Source organism: Pinus tabuliformis, chromosome Q (genome assembly GCF_031772625.1).
Source record: "Pinus tabuliformis cultivar Carrire ecotype Pingquan chromosome Q, CPIR1, whole genome shotgun sequence".
NCBI lineage: Eukaryota > Viridiplantae > Streptophyta > Pinopsida > Pinales > Pinaceae > Pinus > Pinus tabuliformis.
Genome location: NC_142296.1, coordinates 511,082,011 through 511,092,464, shown reverse-complemented (window position 1 = coordinate 511,092,464; position 10,454 = coordinate 511,082,011).

Genomic DNA, 10,454 nt, shown 5'->3' with positions numbered 1-10,454 from the left:
GATGCACCCATTATTGATAATTTGTGGGACACACCAAATGTCAATCCATCATCTGAAAAAGGAGAGGACCAATCATTCTTTGAACATCCACTTGATTTTTCATCTATCCTTTATGGAAACGCAAAGGATGAACATTGTTTCTTCTCATCTACCCCTCTGTGCGATTCATCAAATCATGAGGATGTCGACCAACATCCTGAGTTTCCTAATTTTGGTTGTCGTGATCTCTTTACCTCATCATCCGATCACGATGTTCATTCACTCATTGTTAATATGTCTAAGCCACTAGTCTATGATGATCCATCTATCAACGAAGTCAAAACCCTGCAGGCTGTCAAGGCACTTCATCCTGAGGTGATGGTTTTGTGAAGCCCTTGTTGTCCTGATGTTGGTTTCACTTCTGATCATGAAATTGTTCAAATATGCAAGGATCCTCATGACTCATCTGTATGCATTGAAGATCAATCTAACACTTATATTTCACTTCCTCCACTTGAACTACATGATCCCATTGCTCATGCATTGGAGGAATCTTACTCAGCAAGCACAATTGCGCAACATAAGTGGTTTACCTTCCTCATGTGTGCTTGTATGTCATAGTCAAGAGTATTCATGTGCTTAACATCTGCACATAGTTTCACATAGCATCATGGTACATCCATGGACTACATGTCATGTTATTTCACTCATTTTTGTACTGTGGACACTTGTAAGTTGGGAGTCTCTCTGTCTTCATTGTTGTATCTTTCACATTTGTTGGTTCGCACAACTATGTTGTTTGCGAACCGTGCCTTCACCAACATGGGTCAACCAATGCATCAGTAGCTACATTGGAAGTATCATTTCACATGAGATGACCCATGCACTGTTAGCTTAGGAGTAGGAGCAGTGTTTTCTTTTACGTTGTTTTCTTGCATGTATATTTGCTTCTTTCTTGGTGTGTTTGTTTACTTGCTTGTTTTCTTTCTTACTTGCTTTGCTTTCGCATTTGCTTATGCTTCTTTATTTGCTTTTTGGTTTGTTTGCTTGTTATTTTCTGTAGGGTAGTTTTGCATGAAACCATGCATGACTCTTGAAGCAAGCTGGGTAAAGTACAAGAGGCATTGCACAATTATCACTACTTTGTTATCTGTCATCCTACCTCCGTATGAAGAACTTGTCACTTTTAGTCCATGATACGTTGATGGAAAATGCGTATTGTTCGAAGTGAACCTTGGTGAAAACATAACACTTGCATGCTAACTAGTGTCACCTACTCTACTCAGTTGTTTTTAGTTTAACCCTTGGTAGCTCAGTGAAGTAGAGTAAGGTGAGGAGGAAATCATTAACAAGCACGTTAGAGGTATACATAAACTACTTCTCTGAAGGAACAACCTCTTCTTCTCTAAATAAGTCGGGATCCCTCTTCTACCTCTGAAATGAATAAGTGTAATGCACAGTCATAAAAAATGAAAAAATGAAAAGTGAAAAAAATTCAAAAATGAAAAATGAATAAGGAAAAAGAAGAGAAAGGCTTCCTCCACAAAGAGGTGATGGAAGTAACTCCACCGGAGTACTGACCAGGCTTGCTTGCAGCATAGTAATGTTTGTGTCCCTATGTGACTCCACCAGGGTACTGTATAGGCCTGCTAGTAGTGAAGCAACACCAGAGATGAAACTAAGACTCTGACGACTATACTACTTGTGCACCAATATACCCCTCAACTCCAATCGAAACAACTGTATTTACTTTTCTTGGAATGTGTGTCAATAGAACAAGAGCTTGGCGGATGCTACATCTTGCAATCAAGCAAGCATGGAAACCAATATGAACTAAGAACTGAACAATACGACCTGAGGTGTTAGACTTGCTTTTCATGAACAAGGTCCACTCATAGAGTTGGAGTTCTACCAGTGTGTCACCAAGTGTTGTAGCGGCTACAACCACCCGCCAAAATTTTTCCTTAGCTTTGTTTTGGAGCCTCCCAGCAACCTTTCAAAACAACATGTCTTGCCTTGTCAAGTACACAAGCTTCAGTGGTTTTCTTGCAGAATAACAACCTGTCCATCAAAACTTGTTGCATTCCCCTCACAAGATGTTTCATCGAACTTGGTCCATCTCGAGGCTGAGTAGCTCTCTCAAGAAATTGTGCAATTATGGAGGGGAACCAACCTTCCCTCCAAAAATTCTTCAATTTTGTCTGGCAGACTGTTGGGCTCCAGAATTGCGCAAATCTACCTGTCACTATTCACTGGAAAAATTGCATAATTCCTTTAAGCAGGACTCCTCAGCCCAGAAATTACAAAATTATGTGCAGGAGTTAGCTGCTCTACCCAAAAATTGCAGAATCCCTTTGTGTAGCCAGCCAAACTCCCTCCTAAAAATGTGCATTTTTTCCTCCTAGCTGAGCAGACTATTGCATGTGCAGTTGAGTTGATCGATTCACCCTGGGACCGAGAAAAACTGATTTGCATGCATGGGTTGCTTCTCCTAAGGCAACATGCAAAGGCATCCCTTGATTCAGGGACCTAATTTTAGTAGCTGGAGGTTGCATACAAAAATCATTTTAGAAACCTCCCACCAAGTGTCATTATTCCTATATTTATGACATGCACGTCACATCTTCAATTTTATCAAAACTCATGTATCGGACGTTACAGAGCTCATTCCTCACATCGAAATTGTAGCTCTAACATCCCACATTGCATCTAGTAGTTTTCGATACATTCAACTCAAATTTTTTGGGGTAAGCTTGCCTTCCATGTCTTATGTTGCATTTATATTGCTTTTTGTATTTCGCTTTGTGTCATTGTTGTCTGCTTGATTTCAGTGAGAGGTTGCTGTCATTTTGATGCATGTTAGCTTGTAGAAGTGTTGGACACCAAATCTACCTATCTTTTCCTTACATTTTCACCTATCATTTCATCCTTCTTGCACCAATGATATGCATTAATCGTGATAAACTCACAAGGTAAACCTCCCTTCTAACGTCTCTTGGAATATTTAATTGATGAAGTATGGTCACGGGGTTTGCCTATGCGAACTACTAAACTTTGTTATTTACACAAATTTCAGTGAACATGTATCACATTCGAAACTCACAGCAACAATCCCGCATTTATAATAGTTGTTCTGCAACGCTGCAACAACATAACCAACTCCCAACTGCTCATGGGATTATTTCAGATCTTTATTGTTCTCTGTCTCTCAACGATTAGTTGGTGTTCTAATAGTTGTATATTTTTGGGAATTAGTTGCTAGATTTGGGGGAATATGTCTTTCCCATGTATTTGTATAAAAGGGGTTTCATTCCTGTGCAAAGGGGTAAGTCGTGCAGAGACAGACATTGTAATAGTTCTTCATATATTAATTGAATGTGAGCAAGTTTGTTGTTCTTCTCCTAGCTGTGAGTTGACGCAACCCTGATCAAAGAGTTAGGCCCACTCTCCTAATCAGGTGCTATGTATTTCTTTATGTGTGTTGTTTCTTCTGTTGTGTGATAATTTCTTATTGTTGTTACAACTCTTTAATTAATTGTTGTGAATGCCTTTTTAAGTTCTACGATTTATTTCTAATCACTGTTACATCGATGCTTCGATTCCTTAGCTATGAATCCTTGGTTTATGTTAGACTGTAACCTTGCCCTGCATATACCTTATGCATTACCTTGAAAAATGTAGGGACCTGGATTGATAAATTAATGTGGAAAAAGGGTGGAATAGTTTATTCACATTCGCACACCAACATTTTGGTGCCATTGTCAGGGACTATACAAACATGAAGGGGATTCATGTCAATCTATGTACCCATCATATATACATCAAAGGGGATTGTCTTTCTGTGAGACAGTCCAAGAGGAGAATGAACCCCGCTTTGAAAAACATTGTTAAGGAAGAACTTCAAAAGCTACTAGATGTAGGATTTATTTACCCCATCTCGGACAGCCAATGGGTTTCCTCGTTGGTGATTGTTCCTAAGAAAAACAGTAAATGGAAGATATGTGTAGATTATAGAGAATAAACAAGGCAACATAGAAAGACCATTTCCCTTTACCGTTAATTGACCAAGTCTTGGATACTTTGCTGGGTAGTAGTTCTTATCCTTCTTGGATGGATTTAATGGGTACAACCAAATCCGGATAGCTCCCGAGGATTAGGATAAAACCACATTCATGTGCCCTTTGGGAACTTTCGCATACCAATTCCTTCCATTTGGTCTTTGTAATGCGCCTGCAACATTCCAAAGGGCAATTTTGGGGATTTTCTATGATCTGGTAGATGATAGTGTTGAAATCTATATGGACAATTTTACTCCATACAGGAAATCATTTGAAGAAGGGCTGGAAAATATGGAAAAATTTCTTGAAATATGTAAACAGACGCATGTCTCTTTGAGTACAGTGAAGTGCCAGATGATGATGGAGGAAGGAATAGTTATGGGACATCTGCTTTCAGCTGCTGGAGTTTAGATGGATCCAACTAAGGTAAAGGTAATATTTCACTTTCCAATACCCAAAACACCCACACAGGTACACCTTTTTATCAGTTGCATTGGTCATTATAGGCGCTTTATAGAAAATTTTGCTAAGATAACACATCCACTTTTTCAATTGCTGACAAAAGATGCAGATTTTGTGTGGACATGTGACTCTGATGCAGCCTTTGTGAATATCAACGAACTTGTCTGTAGAGCTACGATCCTTTGAGGGCCGAGTTGGATAGTACCATTTCATAATCCATGCTGATGCCTCTCAGACAATAGTTGGGGCAGTTTTGGGATAGCAATTAGAGAAGGTGCCATATGCAGTTTACTATGCTGGTAACAACTTGGCTCCTGCCGAGTTAAAATACATAGTGACTGAAAGAGAATTTCTTGTTGTCATCTATGACATCAACAAGTTCTGACATTGTATTACCAGGTATCCTACCTTGTACACACTGATGACACAACAATCAGGTATTTCATGAATAAACCCATTACTCCTGGTCGTATTACAAGATGGTTGTTGTTACTTCAAGAATTTGACTTCACCATAGTAGGTAAACCAGGAAAGGATAACGTGGTTGCTAATTTTCTATCTAAACTAGATAATAATGCTGAAAATACACCCATAGAAGATAGTTTTCCAAATGAACATGTTTTTGCAATTCTTGCTAACACTCTGTGGTATGCAGATATTGCTAATTGTCTTTCTACAAGGAAGGTACCTCATCACTTGTCGTATAGGGAAAAATGGAGAATTATTCATCATAGTACCCAATATTCATGGATGGTAGGATACCTTTTTCACACAGGGGTTGATCAGTAGATTCAACGATGTGTATCTAAGGATGAAATTTATGAGATATTGAAGGTTGCCCATGATGGCCCTTGTGGAGGGCATTTTACAGATAAAAGAACATGTCAAAAGGTGTTGCAAATGGGATATTATTGGCCTTCTATTTTTTATGATGCTTGAGATTATGTCTGAGGATGCGACAGTTGTCAACGCATGGGGCAACCTGGAAAGTCTGATGAAATTCCATTGCAGCCCCAGGTAGTCCTCGAGCCTTTTGAGAAGTGGGAAATTGACTTCGTTGGACCTTTTAACCCACCTTCTCATCAAAAGGTTCACATTTTGGTCTACACTGATTATGTGACTAAGTGGATGGAAGCCAGAGCTATTGGGAAAGCAACGGAAAAAGTGGTTTCATATTTTCTTTTTGAATATATTTTTGCTCGGTATGGTACTCCAAGGAAGATTGGAGGGGCCCAATTCAAATACCACATGATAGAAAATCTTATGCAGAAATATGGAGTCAAACACAGGGTGACGTCTCCATACCACCGCCAGGCGAATGGACAGGTAGAAAATACAAACAAGGTATTGGAAAATATCTTAACAAACACTGTAGCAAGCCATCATCGGGATTGGTCTCAGAAACTTCTTGAAGCTCTCTGGGCATACAGGACAACATGGCGGAACACAACCGGGTTTTCACCATTTGAGTTAGTCTATGGGAAATCCCCCTTGTTTCCGATAGAATTTGAGATCAGCATGCTCAGAACAGTTTTGGAAGTAGGATTGGACTTATCATAGGCCCAAAAACACCAGTTGGAACAAATAAATGAGTTAGATGAAATCCGTTCAATAGTTGTCTAGAAAACTACTACTATCTAACAGCAGAGAATGAAATGGCACAATAAATTTATCAAGAATAAGGTGTTTCATAAATTAGATTGGGCACTACTCTATGACTCCCAATTTAAATATTTTAAATGGAAGCTTTGCACTCACTGGATTGGACCCTATCAATTGGACATTGTGTTTGACAATGGAACAGTTAGATTGGTTACAATAGATGATGCTCGCGCTTCCTTCATAGTGAAGGGACACCATCTGAAATTATACCACCATCCAACTTCTAGGGATGCCTTCATCAAACATCTCTTTGATAAATCTGGTTTGATGGTTGTTGGTGAAGAAAATGCTTCCTCTACATTCTCCTATCTATCTATCTATCTATCTATCTATCTATCTATCTATATATATATGTATGTATATATATCTATATATATATATATATATATATATATATATATATATATATATATATACATATATATATATATATATATACATATATATATATACATATATATATATATATATACATATATATATATATATATATATATACATATATATATATATATATATGTATATATATATATATATATAAACTAATATGTTGTTACTACTTATGCAGGAATTACTATCAAAATACAAGGATATGGAGCTGACAAATTTTCCAAGTAATAGTTGCTACTGATATTTCCAGGAAATTTTCAAAGTGTTGGATGTTGTTACTCTGCCACTCTTGTTACTCCTGGAAAATTTTCTAAGTGTCAGATGTCGTTACTCCGCCACTACTGTTACTCCTAGAAAATTTTCTAAGTGTCAGATGTTGTTACTTCGACACTGTTGTTACTCCGTTGATTACTCTGTCGTTACTCCACCACCAAGTAGGTTATTAGGTACGTCTTCGTTGACTATCATGGATTCAATTAAAATATTCCATCTTTGAGACATTTAAGTGTCGTGGACAACTACATTTAAGTTGGGGGGCTGCCATCATAAGTGAACGATGACGTATTCAAAAACCACATTAATGACATATCATATATCATTAATAAACCTTGTGCGAATGGTACGTTCATAAATCTCATCATTTTGTATAATCATTTCGATGCATTGGAATTTGAATTACATATATTCTAATAACCAATTAGTATTTTCCAATTCATACGAATTAATTACCATAATCATTTCATTGCACTTACCATGATTCACCATAATCCTTTGTGTTTTTCGAAAAATCACCAACTTCTTTCACTGCATTTTAGCCCGTGTTCCACCATGCTGTTACTATTACTAGTGAATTGGTTGCTCTTACTCTCTCCCGAATAGTTGACTGCGTCCAAGTGCTATTACCATTTTTACAGCAATGGGTGGGTTGGTTGTGTGTCATGAGCTTAAGGATACCACCATGGTATGTAGCAATACAAAGGTGTGGCAGATTTTTGTCAATACAGGTTGGGATGTCTACTTTAACAGATTGCAGGGATTTAAGGAGGGGATTACAATAGAATCCCACTCAATTTGAATGAAAAATTCTCTCAGGTCAGAGGGATAGAAATCCCTATCACGGAGGAAGCTATTGCAGAAGTCAGTGGATTACCTCAACAAGGACAGAGCTAGTTTTCACGGAGAGCTCCCCTCCCAGAGTTCTCAGAATTATTTTTGCAGGCTGGCGGGAGTGTCATTCAAAAAGGTGGGGGGTTTGACCAAAAATCTTTTCCGTATCCATGCAATGATGTAGCAGGTTTTGTTATGAAATACATAACTTGCGAAGGATGATTCACCACTGTATTCAAGTATCATTTCAGGATGTTAGCTTGTCTTCAATTTCCACAAAAAGAAGTATTTTCCTTGAACATGCCCTTTTTTTTGCTGAAAAGCCTCCAATTTATGGCACAGTCTACTCAATGTTCACGACAGATCTTAGTAGTCATCGCCAATCACGAGCTAGATCGGTTACTGGTCATGCATACATTGACCCGATTTCAAATTCCTTGGGTGATAATTCAGGAATCAACAGAAGAGGAAGTAACAACTGCCAGAGAAGGAGAGCCAGAGAGAATGGAGGAGGAACCAGTAAAGAAAGAATATCTAGACCAAGAAGAGCCTGAATAGATGGAAATGGAAGAGGAAGAACCAGAGTAAGAAAAGGAGCTTGAAATGGAAGAGACAGTTAGTGCTATAGCCAACACTATTACACAAGAACCGGCCTCGACTATGGAACCAATTGAGGAGGAAATCATAGGCATGATGGATGGGATTGATACAGTGACACAAGAATCCACTTTCATTAATGGAGTGCAAGGGGAAAAAATGCCAGCATCACCTGTTCGGGAAGCGTTGGATATGGGTGGTGGTGCCACACAAGAATCACCACCAACCCATCCGGTCCCAGAGAATTTGGAAAGAATGAGCCCTGAGGTTGAAACTACCCCACAAGAACTAGTTCCAACCACAGGACAGGAGTTAACACAGGAAGGAGCCTCGGGCCAGAGCAGAATTGTGGCTGATGAAGGGAAGGAAATCGAGGTAGCAGATAGGACCAATATAGACTAGGAAGAGAACATCTTCCATTCTCCTTTTTGTGCCACCATACCAAGATGAGCAACAGTGTCTCGTTCTCCCTGATACTTTGAAAAGGAGGTCATCATTCTTCCCGTTTTGAAGTTTGATGGATCGGTAAAGGGTTCAGTCATCACTAGTTTGTTGGTTGTTGATCTTCCGTAAGGCCATGCTGAAGAATAGATTGAGAAGGAAAACCTTGCAAGAGAATAGGAACAACGAATGGTTGAAGAAGGCGTTGTTTAGATAATAGATGTCCTGGAGTCTAGAAGGGAGGAAGAAGCGAATGCTTTCGAGAAAGGGGAACCAAGTAAGGGAAGCCTGGTAGATGGACTGGTGGATACTCCTTCAAGTAATCCACCAACTTTTGGACCAGCCATAGGGCTAGATGAATTGATTGTTAAGAAGGAATTGATAGAAATGTGCAAGCAGAGGAGAGCACCCCTTAAAAAGAGATATCAGCTAAAGTTTAGAGACACTATGTGGTTGAAAATAGATGTTCGAAGGCTGAGAAGACAAGTGCATCGACTTAAGAAACAGGTAATAAAGTATAAATGACGGGCTAAGAAGCCTAAGGTTACAGTGGTCGAAGCAACAACATAGATATATGATGTGCCTACAACCTTTTCTGCCAACCAAACAGATTCTATCAAACACTTGTTCGACAACCGTGAATTCTTTTTAACAGCCGAGATTCAAAATTAGAAATCTGCCACAGCCCATTACAAGAATGAGGTGAAAAGGGTCCAAGAACAATCATCTCAGGCTATCCTTGAGTATATAGAATGAGTGGACATATTACAACTGAGGTATGCAAAGCAGCAGCTCAAAGTGTAAATATTGGAAGGTCAATTGCTGGAATAGAAGACAGACAAAGAAAAGATCCTCATCTTGGCACAATAGGTAATGGCATGTCGTCCTCCTACTTCTAGTTATGCCCTGTTCATTCATGAGCAATTTCTTTTCTTATAATTGGAAAGTATTAATAAGGAGGTTAGCCATGAGATTGAGGATTCTATACAGTTCCTTCTTATACTGAGAATCCATGACATGATAACCCAGCATTTGATGTGTGAGCTTTATATGCATGGGTACTTCCTCAGCATGGACCGAGAGTTTAACCCAGTCCCATATGTGGGGGACATTCATTTAAGGGCTTTTACCTCCTATACTATCAACAACATAAACTGGTATAAGGCTTCTAATATGTTTGAATTGAATCAAAACACGAAGTCTCTTATGATAAGAAGGGAGAGAAAACAGTCTGTGACAATGTATAATAAGCACGCCACCTTTTTAGAAATCAAGGGAAATAAAGAATGGCTGTTGAGGACACAAAAGTGGTGTATTGACCTCTATGTCAAGCAAATAGTCATGCTTCAAGATGAGGCCCTTGATAATTGTTAGAAGAGGTGGATAATGTCACCTACAACTGTCCAGAACAGGGAACCTTTTTGGGCACCAAATTTTGCAAGAGCACTAATTTGGGTGCCGAGATATGTGACATGCATCCAAACATGTGGGGTCCGGTGGATGGGACTCCGCTTCAGGTCCCTCATCATTTGGTTGACAAAAGAGCACTACATCCCAGCATACAATGTACCAAATGATTGGTGGAAGGATGTTCTCTCACAAAAGTATATAAGCCCCCAGGAATAGATATGGAAGATGAGTATGATGTCACCTAGCTCCACTCTGACTAAAATTATTCTAACCTAGACCTACAAAAGCAGCAAGCTGCATGAAGACGTGTAGAAGACTAGTTGGGGGGAGATGTTGGGAACCAAATCT